Here is a 21,081-nt window from a genome sequence, read left to right as displayed (position 1 = left end):
GCCACCTTTAGAATATTATAAATTTTCACTTGTGCCTCTATCTGCTTTTAGCTCTTTATTTTTTCCAATAGTTTATTTATCTCTTTTATTTTTTTAGCTAAGACAGCTTATTATTGTTGCTGTTGATGTAAATATTATCATGATTCTGACTTTGAAGTTTGAAAGTATGTTTTTGCCTCTCTAGGTAAGTCTTTATTCCTTTTATTTCACAAAGTTGACTTAGTTACTCGTTCTGTATTTCTATGTATGTAAGAGTAAGTTTATAAAGGATCTCACAAATGAAATTGTTATTGTGATTACATTGAAATCATATATTACTTTGTAAAGGTAAATCACCTTTTTATATTATTACGTTATCTCTTATGAATTATCTCTTCATTCTTTTAGATCAGTGACAATTTTGTCCTCTGGGAGACATTTGGCAATATCTGGAGATATTTAGTATTTTGGTTGTTACAATTGGAGAGACGCTACTGGCACCTTGGCAAGGATGTAAAACATCCTACAATGCACAGGGCTTCCCTACATGACAAAGAATTATCTGTTACAAAGTGTCAATAATGCTGAGGTTGGGAAACCTTAATTTAGATCATTATCCCTCCTTTATTAGAGATTTAAAATTTTTTCATGAAATATCTATTAATTCTTAGTAACATAGTTTCTAGATAGTTATATTTTTACTTGCTCTTTATATCTTACCTTATTCCCATTTGTATTTCCCAGCATATAATAGCTGTTGTAGAGAAATGATACTGAGTTGGGCATGTGAAGTTTTTATTGCATTTCTGCAGTCTTGCTAAAATTTTAACTAGCTCTAATAGCTCATTGATTCCATTGGATTTTCTAGGTAAATTATTTTATCATGTTCAAATAAATTAAACTTCTATTTTGCTTTTTTATGGATAAGATTGGCTAGGGTCTTGATTACAATGTAGCAGAAAAAGTAATATTAGTTATCCTTTTCCTATTCCTGATGTTAAAGGGAATGTGTATAAAGTATCCTTATTAAGTGTAATGTAATATTTGTAATGTAATATTTGTTATATATATATTTGGTAAGTAAAGTCAACTTTTATATTCTTAAGAAGTCTCCACTCTTTTACTAAGTATTTTTATCACAAATAAGTGATGAAACTATTTGTGTTGTTTTATTTTCCTGAAAGAACTTATAAAACAAAATGGTTTATCTCCCTTAATCTTTTAAGGTTATCAAATATAGTAATACATTATTTTTTTCTGTTATTGAAACATTTCCACATCCCTGGAATTAAGCTCTTTAAACATAAAGTATAAATGCACTATTACTTAATAATTTCCTCTGAATTTTAACATCTACATGTCTCAGTGAAATGGGCCTGTACTTGTTTTTATTTGTTTGTTTTGTCCTGATCTGGTGTTGGAAACATAATTACAGGGCATTATTAAAGTAACAGATAAATTAGGTATTATTTAAAGATTTTTGGTACACCTTGATTAAAAACAAATTAATTGTACCTTGAAGGTTTTAAAAATATAACTCTTAAAAATCTATGTTTGAAATTATTGAATGAAGTTCTTGGTTATCTATTTTATTTTCTGTAACATTTATTTATTCATATTCTATTATGCTATAATTTAAGTATTATATTAACCATAGGTCACAGATTTTGACAGTAGGTTCATTATAATTCAGTTCTAAATATTTCTAGATTTCATTTTTAACCCTAGTGTGCTTTTGTAATATGTTATTTTATTATAAAACATGGCTTTTAAGTTATGTTGCCATTAATTTCTAATTGTATTGTCTTATAGCATTCAACATTATTTATGTAATCACTTCTCTGATAGAACATATTACATAATATGGAGACAAACAATAAACATATCCTTCAGGAGAATGACTGCTATAGTGAATGGTCTAAGAAGGCCTATGTGCATGTAATCATTTAAACTGAGACCTAGAAGCTAAAAAATGTACAAGTGAAATCAGGTTATGGACCATTGCACACCTAGGGAATAACTAGTCATTAAGCTGGGAAGAGTAAATGTTCCTTGAAGAATTCTAAGACTAAATACTAATTAGTGATTGAGCAAAGGGAAGAGAGGAGGGAGATAAAATTGAAAAGATGTTAGCAAGTACCATCTTTTGTATTTCATGTTACATTTGCACTAACCACAGAAAAAGTCATTAAAGAGTTATGTGTTAATAAAGATATAAAATGTTTTATATTTCAAAAACTTTATTTTGACTGCTGCTGTTTTGTGGTAGACCTGAAATATACTGCTTAGATCACCTTTCAGGAAAGAATCATAGCTTCAAGGATTAGTCAGCAAACAGCTTCCAACTGTCAGCTCCTTCAGTATCTCCAGAGAGCCACCTCATTTGAAATTGTAGCCTTCTCAGGGAGTTCCATAGCCCAGGGGCAGAAAGACCTAGATATTTCAGCCAACAAAGGAGAACCTCTATGTGCAATATTCCCTCTAGAATTCCTATGTCAAGTGTTTGTTGTTCATGCATCACAGTTCAGGTTCTTCCTTGGTGCAATCCTGCATCCTCCTACATCTTTTCAGAGGTATTGATTCCTAATGAACACCTTATATTCCCTACTCTGTCTGGGAAACTGCCTAAGGGAAACTAACCTGCTCTGTGTTTGGATAATGGATTATAGAGGACAACAGTGTCTGTTAGGAGATTATTGTAACAGTTTTGGTTAAAAAAGATGGAGGCAGATATGTAGTAGGGATCTACTTTATTGAAATTTACAGTTTTCAATTCCAAAAGTCAGTGTTTGGCTGGAAGAAGAAAATTGACTCAAATTTTTTCCCATTGCGGAGCACAGGCTCCAGACACACAGGCTCAGTGGCCATGGCTCATGGGCCCAGCTGCTCCACGGCATGTGGGATCCTCCTGGACTGGGGCACGAACCCGCGTCCCCTGCATCGGCAGGTGGACTCTCAACCACTGTGCCACCAGGGAAGCCCTGACTCAAATTTTTAACCTGTGTTTATGACAGTTTTTATCTTGAGATTTTGCTCAGAAATGGTGGTTCACATTTGCAAAATTCAAACATTCTGCTTTAGATAGAATTTTTGTTTTAGATAGAATCTAACTTATGTGATGTTCTATATCTTACTCTAGCTTGATCTCCTTAAAGACAAAAGTTGAATACCCTCAATGTTTGGTTTTATGCCAAAGTAACTCCTGCTTACTTTGACCCTCTGTTTTGTGAAATACATTATGTTAACCATCCTGTTTATATTGATTTATTATTACTCTACCAGGGAAGGGAAAGTTTTATACAGTCATTTGCATTTTATTATTTTCCTTTATAAATAGGTAATATCTTTGTATGGTGACAGATAGTAACTAGACTCGTCATGGTGATCATTTTATAATGTATAGGAATATCTAATCACTACGCTGTGTAACAGGAACTTGTATAGTGTTGTTGGTCAATTATACTTCAAACACCAACAAACAAAAGAGATCAGATCTGTGTTTATCAGAGATAGGGTGTAGCGGGGGGGCGGGGGAAGCAGAATTGGATGAAGGAAATCAAAAAGTAAAAATTTCCAGTTATAAGATAAATGAGTACTAAGGATGTAATGTATTGATACATGATAAATACAATTAACACTGCTGAATGTTGCATATGAGAGTTGTTAAGAGAATGGATCCTGGAAGTTCTCATCACAAAGAAAAATGTTTTTTCTTTTTCTTTTATTTTATATCTATGCGAGATGATGAATGTTCACTAAAATTATTGTGGTAATCATTTCACAATGTATGTAAGTGATATTATCATGTCGGACACCTTAAACTTATACAGCACTATATATCAATATCTCGACAAAACTGGAAGGAAAAATAATAAGCAATATATGACTCATAATTACTTACTTTTTAATTTAACATTTTATATACCTGCTCTAAGAGAATTTAAATCCCATTAAAATAATACTCATGTTTCTAGCAATATACATACTTTTAGAATCCTGGTGCTAACAGCATACTGCTCTGGAATAAATTCAAGTCCATGGCTTCTTTGCTTGAAAATACTTTATGGAAAACAAGATCAATGCACTAGTAAGACTCTTGTCAAGAGTCAGTAAGTAGCCAGAAAAAACTGCTTGTGAATATCAAAAGCTGAGTAAAAGTAAACTATGATCTCATGGCAGAGCAAGGCAGTAATAGCTTAATGATGCAATCTCGCAAGACATTCTTAATCATTTTACCATAATATAGTGTCATGTCCATGGCCTTCAAAAGTGCCTTCTCAGAGTTGTTGGTATTAGGCTCACAAAGGTTAGCTGATGTCAGTAATATGCAACAGTCTTCAGCTTCTATAAATATAAGAATGTGTAGGAATTATGTCATAGAATGAGCCCAATAAACTTAACCCAAAATAAGTAAATATCCATCAGGTCTACCCATTGAAATAGCAAGTTGAAATTAAAATAGTAGTGATCCTATAACTTTGAACAATCATAGATAGGGCCTATCTCTGAAGAAGATTTTTCAAAATGAACACAGAATTCCTATCTTCAAGAATATGCATTCCATACTGGAATATGAAATATATTTGTAAACAATCATTATATCAGATAGATGATTATAGATGATCTAAGAGGGTTTCCAATAGCTGTAGGAAAACAAAGTTGACTCTGATGGTCCTCGGAATTATTCTTTAACTACTTAAGATACAGCAACCTGTTAAGCACTTGTGATATAGAGACAGCTCTACCAAGGGGACCAGTTCTGTAGTGTAAAGGAATTGCTGAGAAGTGACTGCTTAGCCAGGGGTTGCATTTGTGAACCTCCTGGCACCCTGTGGGGGCAGTGTTGGTGAGTTTTGGCCAATAGAGTGTAGGCAGAATTGATGTCTAAGTCAAGGCGTGACTTATGAAACCCCTGTATGAGCCTCTACTGCCTCACTCTTACCTGCTGGTGACCAAATGTTAATGATGAAGATTTCCTTAGAAGTCACAATTTTGAGATGGCAGAGTTCCATTGAGTTCCTGAGTGACAGTGGGGAGCAGTTTAGTACACTGCATCATGGAAATTTAAAAACTTACTGATTATAATAAGATTAAGGTCAAGATAAATTGTTAAGTAATTCAACCTGTTTATAAATATATGATTGAATATGTACACACACACACACAAAGACACACAAAATATAGATCTGATATCTTCTTCAACTTTTCCCAAACTAACATGTTTTGTGAAGAGCTATTAAGTTTAAATTTCCTCAGAGATCTTTAATATACCTTGGAATGAGAACAAGTCACCCTTTCCCACTTGCTTTTATCTTCCTCTTGTTCTCATCCACCCTTCCATCCCCTTACCTCACCATCTTGCTAACCCAGAGAATTAGAGATGCTTCAGAATAAAAATCTTTTTTTTTTTTACTTCTTTATCTACAGTGACTGGCATAACATGGCCCCTAGTAGTTTGATAAATGTTTTGCTTAAAAAAATGAATGTGTGAATAAATTGAAGAAATAAATTATGAATTTACCTTAGTTTTCTAGTTGTCCCCATTTATCTCTGTATGTTTCTTGACATTTTCTGCACACTGGGATTGCAGATGTCTTCCAAAAAGATTATTTGCACTCCTCTTTACATTGGCAGAAGTGAGGTATGCCTCAAGTGTGAACTTTTAAGGAAACCCAATGAATTCATTCCACCTTGACTATTCCATGGCCCCTTTCTATCTAAGAATCTTAGCTTTCTTCTTCTAACGTTCTTAATAGCAAGAAGAACTTCTTTCTCTTACTGGTGTAGGCAATCGAATAAACTCAGCTTATAGCATAAAAAAACACAGAAGAGGTTCTAGAGTTCTCTGATTTTTGAACTTTCTGAATGAGGAAACAGTTATTGTGTCTGCTTCCTTTCAGTTGTGTATAGTCAATGCTAAACACTATTGCTGCTTCTCAACTAGTAACATTTCCTAAGAGCACTCAATCATAATACCCTCCTTACAATATGCTGCTATATTTTTTTTAAATCAAGACAAGTTATTTTATAGGGCATTAGTATAAAATGTTTATAATATAATTATGTAAGGAGATTACACAAATAATAAAATCTCAGTGGACCACTTCAGATCTGGGGTCAGCAAACCTTTTCTGTAAAGAACAAGATAGAAAATATTTTAGACTTCATAGATCATAATGTCCCTGTCACAACTACTCAACAATGTCATTGTGGTTCAAAAGTAGCCAGAGAAAATGAATGGATTTGGCTGTGTTTCAATGAAACTCTATTTATAAAAATAGGCAATACATTGGATTTGGCTCATGGCCATAAATTGCCAATCCCTGCTCTAGATACTTTTCTTAAACTATGAAATGATAATTCTTAGATACAATTTATAAGTGGTAAAATATATCTGAGCCTAAGGTTCAAGTATATTAGGTTTAATTAGTAGAGTTAGGTTCTGTGATATCAGTAATTTAGGGAAAACATGTATAATTAACAAGATGTTCTGAAAAATAGAAAACAAATGAAGAGAAAACTGTAGGGTTTTTATTTTATCAACACCATAGGAGTGAGGTGATCAAATAACACATATGACATCCTATAAGAAGAAGCATAGCGTCCAGTTGAGAATACTTTGTTTCAGCCTCAATTCTGCTTGTCCTGATTACAAAGCCTTTTGCACATGTTAATGTTATCATAGTGAGAAAAGCTTCAGGCAAATGAATTAAGCATTAATTAAAGAGAGAAAAATACAAGGTATGACAAATTCTACCTGGAGGAAGCTTTGTGGATTTGTTTGAAGAGGTTTTTGGAGTGGAGAAAGTATATCATAAAAAGTTGAAAAATTGAATATATAAGATATTAAACTTAACATGTGAGTTTATGAACATCTTAGGCAGACCTGCCAAGTCCTCTATTGAAATGTTCCCCATATAGCCAGTTTAAGCCAGGTATCTGCATTCACTTTGCCTCAGCTGTTCAACATGGTAATATTACTATATGAGAGGAGTCACCAGGAATGGCTCATTCTCTGTTTGGTGGCTTTGGTAAATTAGCTTGAGATATCAGCAATAGCAGAAGTTTTCTACCTTGTTGTTTGTCCTGTCTATTGCTGCTACCACAGGTCAAGTCATCCCAATGAATATAAGACCGATTGGATAGAAAATCAGCAATAAATAATTAGCTTATCATTTAGAGCTCAAAAATCTCTGCTTCTCATCCAGTTACTCTGCATTAATCTAAAACTGGAAGTCACTAGGATAAAAACCCCAAAATATTAAATTGCGGAAGGGTTAGATTTTTGATTAATGTCCAAATGTATGTGATTCAGGGGAAAGTCCTCTTAATATATGTCTTCTCAAGTGCCCATGCTACCTCTTCTTTCAAGAGACAATGAAAAGCTCTTGCCTGCTAAGTTTTGTTTTTTATATAGTGATGATCAAATAAAGATTCATTTCAGGTTATACAGAGTTCCTCCTTGATAACCTGCCATGAATCTTGGAGGTACAGATAACATTATTTCCCACAGAAATAATATGATCCTGTCTCCTTTCAAAACTTCATGTTGTACCAAAATCTCATTCAGGAAGTGACATGTTGCAGTGGGAACAGTACTGCGTTAAGAATCATAAAAATACCTTTTTTCCTCTTACTGTAGAATCTTGTGAAAATTCTATCACTCTTCCGGATGCAAGTCTCTCATTGACTAAGTCAGCCAGTATTTCATAATATCCCTATGTCCTGGGCAATGTGCCTCTGTCACTGTCTTCAAGAAACTCAACATCCAGTAAAGGACATAATAAGTATGAACGATATTCTTAACTCAAGTTATTGTACATCTAAGGGCCTTGCAATATATTATCTTTTTTAAAAAAATTTGCAATGAACACAGCACCTGCATTTATTTTACAGATCTTAAAAGTGTTATCCTAAAAAAAATCTGATGAGCTCATATTAGAAAGAAACATTATTTTGGAAGGAAAATCATAATGTAGCTAACTTCACAAAAAAATCGATGAAACAAATATGTTGCCTTCAACCACAGGAATGGTATCATTATGGCAAAATTCAAAATTGAATGAACTGAATAAAGAGCAAAACCCTCCATGAAAAGAAGGCTAAAAGGCATAAATTCATGTTTATAGAAATAAGAGGTTATGTTTTGTGAAACAAACATATATGTAGAAGAAAATTATTAAAAAGTCACTAAGCTATTATGTATTATTATTATTATGAAACATGTTTTCTAGCTGAAATGATCTTTAAAAAACACCATACATAAATATCTGGAAAGCCCAGCATTACATCTATGTATATTTTAATCCACTGTTATAGTCTGGAAGATGCAGTGTTCTGTCAGTTCTTTAGAGGAGAAATGAAATGAGATATAAAATGATCTTGTTAAAGAATCAAATATATGTCTGCTAGGTATCCTAAAAAATCATTGCACAATGTTCTTGGTTAGAAACTCTAAACTCTTATCTCTCATCCTCAAATAGTACAGACCCCAAAGAACTAAAAACACACAAGTCCTAAAAATGACTGATTCCACTTGCTGTAGGTTTTTTCCTTTTAAGTAAGAGTTTCTATCCTGGCTTGAGACTCCCAAAAGCCATAGGTATATTATGGAAGTAAATCTGGAAGCATAGCTGTAGTTAGAAACATTGAGTTACTTCAGGGCAATTGTGTTGAAATGGAATTCGCTATGTGTTCCATTGTTTATGGGCTAACAGCATATACTGTACAGACTTGTGTAGACATCATGAATACAAAAGTACTAGTGTAATCTACCTTGTGATGTTCTGTTATCAGGTCTAATTAGGGAGTGTGGAGATTCGGTGTGACATACAATATGGTTTTTTGATTTATAAAATTAATCTCCAAGTACAGTTACAAAATGTCATGTTTTCCCTTCAAATTCTCTATGTATTTATATCTGATTATTTTTTAAAGATACATTGTAATAGAAAATCTATGTGCATGAAGAGATATGGGTGGTTGAATGGATAAGAATAGGATGATATTGTGGTAAGCTGGATTTCACATCTACTGATAACATTTAAACAGGAATAGAAAAGTGCTATTAGCTAATTGCCTAAAGAATGGTCCTGTTTGTGTGGGTAAATTTGAAGTCAGAGAGTTTTGCATCCAGAACTGAAAAGTACCCATTTACTTGATTAGCTATAATAGAAAGTATGCAAGCATTCATTCATTTCTACATTATTATGTAGTTTTATAAACCATTCTTCTTGCTTTTACAGTTACAGTCATGAACAAAAGAATCCCAATATCCCTCTTTATATTTTGTGATTATGTGATTTCCTAAAACATTAAATGTTATACAACATATTTAAAAAATTATCATTTTTGAAAAAAAATTTAGAAAACTTACTACCTGCTAGGACCTAGGGAATGAAAGAGAAAGAGAGAAAGATGTTTGCTGCAAAGGAAGTCCCAAGTTGGCAACAGACAGAGACAACTTAGGAATAAATTCAATATTGGACATTAATAATTAAGAGTGTGGGTAGGTTTAAATCTTCCTGGGTTTAAAATTAAAGAACATTTTGTACCTCAGTGTATTAAGAACTTCCTATGCCTCAGGAGTTCTGTTAGAATGTTGAATACATAATCTCTCTGAATCCTTAAAGCCATGGAATAATGAATGATTGTACCCATTTTACAGGGAAGTAAAAGGAGGTTTAAAGAGCTAAAGTAGCTCAACTAAGGCTTCATAGCCAGTAAGTGACAGACTTGGAATTTGAGCTTCAGGTGATCCTGACAATAAAGTTTATGCTCACAAAACTATTCCTAATATTGATTACTCTTCCTCAGTTTAGGGCAAATAAAGGAGGTTAAATGTCTGGTGAAAGCAATTTATTTCTTCCTGTTGTATAGGGTGGTGGTAGCATGTATCCCCTCTGCAACAAATGCAGAGAAATAACTGAGCACAAAATCTTCTGTACAAAATTTAAGATCATCCTCTGAAGGAAGAAAATCTAAACTCAAATACAGGTGTGAGAGCCTCTCAACTGGTTTGATGAAGACATGTTCTTAATCAAGAGTGTTAAGGGAATGGTTAAATCACCAGTTAGTTGGAACACTGTCTGAACAGGTGCAGCAGCAAATAGCCTGCAAATGAACAGGACTAATTTCAGAAATTTTTGATTATCCTGAATGCAGGTCCTTTCCAAAGTAGATTTTTTTATTAAAATTCCTAGTGCTGCTATAGTTTGCCATAGACATAAACAATGCAAATAGCAAATACAAAAGACCAATTTAGTTGAGTGGAAGTCAATTTATTTGCTTACCAATTATTTCAGATAAAATCTGGGAAAGATAAAGGAATCTCTAACACACTTTTGCTCCCAATATATCTTTATGATCTTTTTGGAGATATTTATCCCTATCATGTAATATGGTCAATGTCTAAAAGTAAATTAAAATTGCCAAGGGCTCCCTTGCCTTTATTTATTTTATTTTTTTTACTATTATTATTTTCTTTGGCGGTACGCAGGCCTTGCATTGCTGTGGCCTCTCCCGTTGCAGAGCACAGGCTGCGGACGCGAAGGCTCAGCGGCCATGGCTCATGGGCCCACCCGCTCAATGGCATGTGGGATCTTCCCGGACCAGGGCACGAACCCGTGTCCCCTGCATCGGCAGGTGAACTCTCAACCACTGCACCACCAGAGAAGCCCCCCCTTTCCTTTAAATATATGTCTGCAACCGTCAGAATGGCCATCATCAAAAAATCTAGAAACAATAAATGCTGGAGAGGGTGTGGAGAAAAGGGTACACTCTTGCACTTTTGGTGGGAATGTAAATTGATACAGCCACTATGGAGAACAGTATGGAGGTTCCTTAAAAAACTACAAATAGAATGACCATACGACCCAGCAATCCCACTACTGGGCATATACCCTGAGAAAAACATAATTCAAAAAGAGTCATGTACCAAAATGTTCATTGCAGCTCTATTTACAATAGCCAGGACATGGAAGCAACCTAAGTGTCCATCAACAGATGAATGGATAAAGAAGATGTGGCACATATATACAATGGAATATTACTCAGCCATAAAAAGAAATGAAATTGAGTTATTTGTAGTGAGGTGAATGGACATAGAGTCTGTCATACAGAGTGAAGTAAGTCAGAAAGAGAAAAACAAATACCGTATGCTAACACATATATATGGAATCTAAGAAAAAAAAAAGGTCATGAAGAACCTAGGGGTAAGACGGGAATAAAGACACAGACCTACTAGAGCATGGACTTGAGGATATGGTGTGGTGGAAGGGTAAGCTGTGACAAGGTGAGAGAGTGGCATGGACATATATATACTACCAAACGTAAAATAGATAGCTAGTGGGAAGCAGCTGCATAGCACAGGGAGATCAGCTAGGTGGTTTGTGACCACCTAGAGGGGTGGGATAGGGAGGGTGGGAGGCAGGGAGACGCAAGAGGGAAGAGATATGGGAACATATGTATATGTATAACTGATTCACTTTGTTATAAAGCAGAAACTAACACACAATTGTAAAGCAATTATACTCCAATAAAGATGTTAAAAATAAATAAATAAAATGACAAAGTAATGTGTCCAAAATAAATAAATAAATAAAATAAAAATAAATAAATATAAGTGTCTGGGTCAGCCTATTATCAATCTGAATCAGGAAATTTGAGCCCTTGTATGAGGCACCAGAATGTTTGCTCTTGTAAAAGGAATAATATTTCTCCAATGTCATGCATACTCTCTGACTCCTACAGTCTTTAAATAAGATACTATTCATCCTATTTCCTTTTCATGATTTTAACAGTGATAAGGATTCACCCAAACTGATCAGACACTGCAGTGAGAAGAGAGAAGAGAAAATTCTGCCAAGGAACTTTACCTCTCACAGCATGCTTCAAACAGACTACACACTGAAACTGTTCCTGACGTGACTGAATACAACTTAGGGAGAAAAATTTACCTAGTCTGATTGATTTTGGACATTTTCCTTAAGTATTGTACCCAAGACACTCTACACTCTCTAAATTACAGTGTATACTAAAAGAATGATTAAATGAATTGCCCTGACTCTCTTTGCATTCCCATCTCAATTCTCAATGTTAAAACACTCTGTGAGATGCTGGCAGTGTTCTTGTGTATGCACTTGAACACACACACACACACACACACACACACACAAGACAAATAATGTTAAACTAGTGGAACCACAAATGAAACATGCAGTGATTAATTATATTTTTATAATTTTATATTTTGTTAACTTGAGCTTCCAAACATCAATGAACTTCCTACCCTCCCAAAAAGGGACACATTATTGAACAAAAATGTGAGAAATTTGGGGGGTTATCATTTCTTGGGAATTGCCATAACTGAACAAAGGAAATACTTATAAATAATACCTATAAATCAGGAGAAGTGTATTTTGAAGTCTTTTTGTGGTTGTAATCTTAAACCATTAGAATTATGTTATTCCCTTCCAGGATCATTATTTTGTACTCTATTTCACATGCCATAATTTTAACATTTTTTAAAATAATTTACATGACTCCACAAATCCTACATGAGGAAACCTGAGTATATTAGCATGATATAAAAGTGTGCCCATCTCAATCTGGTTGAATGGGCTAGTGGAAAGAGATTGAATCTTGGAGTCAGACCGACTTAAGTTTAAATTTAGTAATGATATTTAGTGAAAACTGACCTTGAAAAAATGACTTAAAGTCTTTGAGTCTCAGGTTTCTTATTGATAATACAGACTGCAAAAGCCTCTGCATAGGATTTTTGTAGAGAACACATCTCATACAAATTTGGTGTTCCTTTAAAATTGTTTGTTTTCCATACTACTGCTGTCCTCACTCCCTGATTTTTTTACTTTCAACTCCTAGTCTCCAATGCTTTTGCTCTGCACCCTAAAACATACTAACTACATTTTCAAGGACATGATAAATTGTTCTATATCTCTGTGAAGTTAGTCAACTTTCTTCCTTGGATGAAATAGCCTTCATTATCTAGTAACCTCCACTTTTCCCAGTGTCAAGTTCATATGCCAATACTTCAATGAAAACATTCTTGAACATGAAAATATAAGTAATCTTTTATTTTTAATTGTTCCCATGTCATTTTTATATTTAATTTTAAAATTTATCTTATTGAAGTATAGTTGACTTACAATGTTGTATTAATTTCTGCAGTACAGCAAAGTGATTCCATTAACATACATATGTATATTCTTTTTCATATTCTTTTCTGTTATGGTTTATAAAAACATATAGAATATAGTTCTTTGCACTATACAGTAGAACATTGCTGTTTATCCATTCTATATATATAATAGTTTTCATCTGCTAATCTCAAGCTCCCAATACATCCTTCTCCCACTCTTTAACCCCTTGGCAACCACAAGTCTGTTCTCACCACCACCTCTTTACATACCACTATTATATCACTTATGGTATTACAGAAAAAGTACTTTATTTTCATTACATAACTTCCAGTTGTGAAGTGAATTTTAAAATATAGGAATATGATTTTCACTGTATTTTTATTTTTACAAACAAAAACATTCTTTGTACTGAGCAGAAGCAAGAAGAACTACAATCCTGCAGCCTGTGGAATGAAAACTACATTCACAGAAAAATAGACAAAATGAAAAGGCAGAGAACTATGTACCAGATGAAAAAACAAGATAAAATCCCAGAAAAACAACTAAATGAAATGGAGATAGGCAAACTTCCAGAAAAAAAATTCAGAAAAATGATAATGAAGATGATGCAGGAACTTGGAAAAATAATGGAGGCAAAGATCGAGAAGATGAAAGAAATGTTTAACAAAGACCTAGAAGAAATAAAGAACAAACAAACAGAGAGTCACAACACAATAACTGAAATGAAAAATACACTAGAAAGAATCAATCGCAGAATCACTGAGGAAGAAAAACGGATAAGTGACCTGGAAGAAAAAAGGGTGGAATTCACTGCCATGGAACAGAATAATAATAATAAAAAAAAGAATGAAAAGAAATGAAGACAGACTAAGAGACTTCTGGGACAACATTAAACAAAACAACATTTGCATTGTAGGGGTCCCAGAAGGAGAAGAGAGAGAGAAAAGACCTGAGAAAATAGTTGAAGAGATTATAGTCAAAAACTTCCTTAACATGAGAAATGAAATAACCACCTAAGTCCAGGATTCACAGAGAGTCCCAAGCAGGAGAAACATGCTGAGACAGTAATCAAAGTGACAAAAATTAAAGACAAAGAAAATTTATTGAAAGCAACAATAGTAAAACCACAAATAACATACAGGGGAACTCCTATAAGATTAACAGCTGATTTCTCAGCAAAAACTTTACAAGTCAGAAGGGAGTGGCATGATATATTTAAAGTAGTGAAATGGAAGAACCTACAACCAACATTACTCTACCCAGCAAAGATCTCATTCAGACTTGACAGAAAAGTGAAAAGCTTTACAGACAAGCAAAAGCTAAGAGAATTCAGAACCACAAAACCAGCTCTACAACAAATGCTAAGAGAATTTCTCTAAGTGGGAAACACAAGAGAAGAAAAAGACCTACAAAAACAAACCCAAAACAATTAAGGAAATGGTAATAGGAACATATATGTCGATAATCACACTGAATGTGAATTGATTAATACTCTAACTAAAAGACACAGGCTCACTAAATGGATACAAAAATAAAACCTATATATATATATTGTCTACAAGAGACCCACTTCAGACCTATGGACACATATAGACTGAAAGTGAGGGGATAGAAAAAGCTATTCCATGCAAATGGAACTCAAAAGAAAGCTGGAGCAGAAATACTCATTTCAGATAAAATAGACTTTAAAATAAAAAAATGTTACAAGAGACAAGGAAAGGCACTACAAAATGATCAAGCAATCAATCCAAGAAGAAGATATAACAATTAAAAATACATATGTACCCAACATAGGAGCACTTCAATACATAAGGCAAATGTTAAAAACTATAAATTGATAGTAACACAATAATAGTGTGGGACTTTACACCTCAATTACCCCAATGGACAGATCATCCAGACAGAAAATTAATAAGGAAACAAAAGCTTTAAATGACACAGTAGACCAGATAGATATAATTGATAGTACAGGACATTCCATCCGAAAACAGCAGATTACACTTTCTTCTCAAGTGCACACAGAACATTCTCCAGGATAGATCATATCTTGGGTCACAAATCAAGCCTCAGTAAATTTAAGAAAATTGGACTGTCCTTATCTGCATGGTGAGCCACAGATTACACCTGTCTCTGCAGAAGACCATCCAACACTAGCAGCCATGTGGCTGACTGGGTCTTTGTGCTCTGGCCAGGTGTCAGGCCTGAGCCTCAGAGGTGGGAGAGCTGAATTTAGGACACTGGACCACAGGATACCTCCCGGCCCCATGTAATACCAATGGGCAAGAGCTCTCCCAGAGACCTCTGTCTCAATGCTAAGACCCAGCTCCACTCAGCGACCAGCAAGCTCCAGTGCTGGAAACCCTATGCCAAACAACTAGTAAGACAGGAACACAATCCCACCCATTAGCAGAGAGGCTGCCTAAAATCATAATAAGTTCACAGACACCCCAAAAGACACCACTGGATGCAGTCCTGCCCACCAGAAAGACAAGATCCAGCCTCATCCACCAGAGAACAGGCATCATTCCCCTCCACCAGGAAGCCAACACAAACCACTGAACCAAACTTACCCACTGGGGACAGACACCAAAAACAATGGGAACTATGAACCTGCAGCCTGGGAAAAGGAGACCCCAAGCACAGTAAGTTAAGCAAAATGGGAAGACAAAGAAATATGCAGCAGATGAAGGAGCAAGATAAAAAGCCACCAGAACAAACAAATGAAGAGGAAATAGGTAGTCTACATGCAAAATAATTCAGAGTAATGTTAGTAAAGAGTACACAAAATCTTGGAAAGAGAATGGAGAAAATACAAGAAACATTTTAAAAGGACCTAGAAGAACTAAAGAGCAAACAAACAATCATGAACAACAAAATAAATGAAATTAAAAATTCTCTCAAAGGAAGCAATAGCAGAATAACTAAGGCAGAAGAACGTATAAGTGACCTGGAAGATAAAATTGTGGAAATAACTACCACAGAGCAGAATAAAGAAAAAAGAATGAAAAGAATTGAGGATAGTCTCAGAGACATCAGGGACAACACTAAACACACCAACATTTGAATTAAAGGGGTCCCAGAAGAAGAAGAGAAAATGAAAGGGACTGAGAAAATATTTGAAGTAATTATAGTTGAAAACTTCCTTAATATGAGAAAGGAAATAGTCAATCAATTACAGGAAGGACAGAGTCCCATACAGGATAAATGCAAAGAGAAACATGCTAAGACACATATTTATCAAACTATCAAAAATTAAATGCAAAGAAAAAATATTGAAAGCAGCAATTGAAAAACAACAAATAATATACAAGGGAATCCCCTTACGGTTAACAGCTGATCTTTCAGCAGAAACTCTGCAAACCAGAAGGGAGTGCCAGGACATATTTAAAGTGATGAAAGGGAAAAACCTACAACCAAGTTTACTCTACCCAGCAAGGATCTCATTCAGATTCAATGGAGAAATTAAAACCTTTACAGACAAGCAAAAGGTAAGAGAATTGAGCACCACCAAACCAGCTTTACAACAAATGCAAGAGGAACTTCTCTAGGCAGGAAACAGAAGAGAAGAAAAAGACCTACAAAAGCAAACACAAAACAATTAAGAAAATGGTAATAGGAATATACATATCAATAATTACCTTAAATGTAAATGGAATAAGTGCTCCAGCCAAAAAAAACATAGACTGGTTAAGTGGATACAAACAAGATCAATATATATGCTGTCTACAAGAGACCCACTTCAGACCTAGGGGCACATACAGACTGAAAGTGAGGAGATGGAAAAAGATATTCCATGCAAATGGAAATCAAAAGAAAGCTAGAGTAGCAATTCCCATATCAGAAAAAATAGACTTTAAAATAAAGACTACTACAAAAGACAAAGAAGGACACTACATAATGATCAAGGGATAAATCCAAAAAGAAGATATAACAATTGTAAATATTTATGTACCCAACATAGGAGCACCTCAGTACATAAGGAAAATGCTAACAGCCATATAAAGGGAAATTGAAAGTAACATATTAATAATAGGGGACTTTAACACCCCATTTTCCCCAATGGACATATCTACCAAAATAAAAATAAATAAGGACACACAAGCTTTAAATGACACATTAAACAAGATGGACTTAATTGATATTTATAGGACATTCCATCCAAAATCAACACAATACACTTTCTTCTCAAGTGTTCATGGAAGATTCTCCAGGATAGATCTTATCTTGGGTCACAAATCAAGCCTTGGTAAATTTAAGAAAATGAAAATTGCACCAAGTATCTTTTCCAAGTACAATGCTATGAAACCAGGAAAACATCTGTAAAAAATACAAACACATGGAAGCTAAGCAATATGCTACTAAATAATGAAGAGATCACTGAAGAAGTCAAAGAGGAAATCAAAAAACACCTAGAAACAAATAACAATGAAAACACAACAACCCAAAACCTATGGGGTGCAGCAAAAGCAGTTCTAAGAGGGAAGTCTATAGTAATACAATCCTACCTCAAGAAACAAGAAACATCTCAAATAAACAACCTAACTTTACACCTAAAGCAATAAGAGAATGAAGAACAAAAGCATCCCAAATTTAGCAGAAGGAAAGACATCATAAAGATCAGATCAGAAAGAAATGAAAAAGAAATGAAGGAAAAGATAGCAAAGATCAATAAAACTAAAATCTGGTTCTTTGAGAAGATAAACAAAATTGATAAACTATTAGCCATACTCATCAAGAAAAAGAGGGAAAAACCTAAAATCAATAGAATTAGAAATGAAAAAGGAGAAGTAATAACTGACACTGTAGAAATACAAAGGATCATGAGAGATCACTACAAGCAACTATATGCCAATAAAATGGATAACCTGGAAAAAGGGACAAATTCTTAGAAAATCACAACATTCCAAGACTGAACCAGGAAGAAATAGAAAATATAAGCAGACCAACCACAAGCACTGAAATTTAAACTGTGATTAAAAATCTTCCAACTAGCAAAAGCCCAAGACCAGACGGCTTCAAAGGTGAATTCTATCAAGCATTACCACAGAGCTAACACCTATCCTTCTCAAACTCTTCCAAGATAGAGCAGAGGGAGGAACACTCCTAAACTCATTCTACGAGGCCACCATCACCGTGATACCAAAACCAGACAAAGATGTCACAAAAAAAGAAAACTACAGGCCAATACCACTGACGAACATAGATACAAAAATCCTGAACCAAATACTAGCAAACAGAATCCAACAACACATTAAAAAGATCATACACTATGATCAAGTGGGGTTTATCCCAGGGATGCAAGGATTCTTCAATATATGCAAATCAATGTGATACACCATATTAACAAACTGAAGAATAAAAACCATATAGTCGTCTCACACGATGCAGAAAAATCTTTCGACAAAACTCAACACCGATTTATGAAAAAAACTCTTCTGAAAGTAGGCATAGAGGGAACCTACCTCAACATGATAAAGTCCATATATGACAAACCAACAGCAAATATCATTCTCAATGGTGGAAAATTGAAAGCATTACCTCTAAGACCAGGTACAAGACACGGATGTCTGCTCTTGCCGTGATTATTCAACATAGTTTTGGAAGTCCTAGTCATGGCAATAAGACAAGAAAAAGAAGTAAAAAGAATTCAAATTGGAAAACAAAGGTAGAACTGTATATGTTTGCAGATTACATTATATTATGCACAGAAAATCCTAAAGATGCCACCAGAAAACTACTAGAGCTAATCAATGAATTTGGTAAAGTTGCAGGATACAAAATTAATGCACAGAAATTTCATGCATTCCTAAACACTAACAACAAAAGATAAGAAAGTGAAATTAAGGAAACAACCCCATTCACCATTGCAACAAAAAGAAAAAAATACCTAGGAATAAACCTACCTAAGGAGGTAAAAGACTTGTACTCGGAAAACTATAAGACACTGATGAAAGAAATCACAGATGGCACAATGAGATGGAAAGATATATCATGTTCTTGGATTGGGAGAATAAATATTGTGAAAATGACTATACTACCCAAAGCAGTCTACAGACTCAATGCAATACCTTTAAATTATCAATGGCATTTTTTACAGAACTAGAAAAAAAAATCTTAAAATGTGAATGGAGACACATAAGATCCCACATAGCCAAAGAAATCTTGAGGGAAAAAAACGGAGCTGGAAGAATCAGACTCCCTGACTTCAGACTATACTACAAAGCTACAGTAATCAAGACAATATGGTACTGGCACAAAAACAGAAATATAGATGAATGGAACAGGATAGAAAGCCCAGAGATAAACCCATGCACCTATGGTCAACTAATCTATGACAAAGGAGGCAAAGATATACAGTGGAGAAAAGACAGTCTCTTCAATAAGTGGTGCTGGGAAAACTGGACAATTATATGTAAAAGAATGAATTTAGAACAATCCCTAACACCATGTACAAAAATAAACTCAAAAAGGATTAAAGACCTAAATGTAAGACCAGACACTATAAAATTCTTAGAGGAAAACATAGGAAGAACACTCTTTGACATAAATCACAGCAAGATCTTTTTTGACCCACCTCCTGGAGTAATGGAAATAAACACAAAGATAAACGAATGAGACTTAATGAAATTTAAAAGCTTTTGCACAACAAAGGAAACTATAAACAAGATGAAAAGACAACCCTCAAAGTGGAAGAAAATATTTGCAAATGAATCAACAGACAAAGGACTAATCTCCAAAATATATAAACAGCTCATTCACCTCAATAATAAAAAAAACAAACAACCCAATCCAAAAATGGGCAGAAGGCCTAAATAGACATTTCTCCAAAGAAGATGTACAGATGGCCAAGAGGCATAAGAAAAGCTGTTCAACATCACTAATTATTAGAGAAATGTAAATCAGAACTACAGTGGTTAGAATGGGTATCATCAGAAAATCTATAAACAATAAATGCTGGAGAGGGTATAGAGAAAAGGGAACCCTCTTGCACTGTTGGTGGGAATGTAAACTGATACAGCCCCTATGGAGAACAGTATGGAAATTCCTTAAAAAGCTAAAAATAAAATTACCATATGACAAAGCAATCCCACTACTGGACATATACCCAGAGAAATCCATAATTCAAAAAGACACATGAACCCCAATATTCATTGCAGCACTCTTTACAATAGCCAGGTCCTGGAAGCTAAATGCCCATTGACAGATGAATGGATAAAGAAGATGTGGGACATATATACAATGGAATATTACTCAGCCATAAGAAGGAACAAAATTGGGTCATTTGCAGAGATGTGGATGGACCTAGAGACTCTCATACAGAGTGAATTAAGTCAGAAAGAGAAAAACAAATATCATATATTAACGCATATATGTGGAGTCTTGAAAAATGGTGCAAATTAACCGGTTTGCAAGACAGAAATAGAGACACAGGTGTAGACAACAAATGTGTGGACATCAAGGGGGGAAAGCAGTGGTGTGGGGTGATAGTGGTATGATGAATTGGGGATTGGGATTGATATATATACACTAATTTGTATAAAATGGGTAACTAATAAGAACATACTTTGTATAAAAAAATAAAATAAAAAAACAAGAAAAACTCAGTTTCAAAAAAAATTCTTTGTTCTAAGCAGAAACTCTATTTTTTATGTTTGTTCACTCTCAATAACAAAGTTATTGAGAGTAAACAGTTTATTTAAAACAATTGATTATCCATAATGTGTGTGGATCTTGAATGCTATAGTGTTTTACAAAATAATGTTTTATTTTGAGACTTCACTTAACAAATATACAAAAATAGGATATATTTAATTATGTTTGCTTCTGAATTTTCTACATTTAATTGTGAAAATCTAGTTCCTAGTTTTTAATAAATCATTGAATACTCTAATTTTCTATAAATAATATGAATACCTAATTAATTTAATTGGAAAAAACTCTT

Source organism: Stenella coeruleoalba, assembly GCF_951394435.1.
Source record: "Stenella coeruleoalba genome assembly, chromosome: 4".
In the NCBI taxonomy this organism is placed as follows: Eukaryota; Metazoa; Chordata; class Mammalia; order Artiodactyla; family Delphinidae; genus Stenella; species Stenella coeruleoalba.
This window is presented reverse-complemented; position numbering follows the sequence as displayed.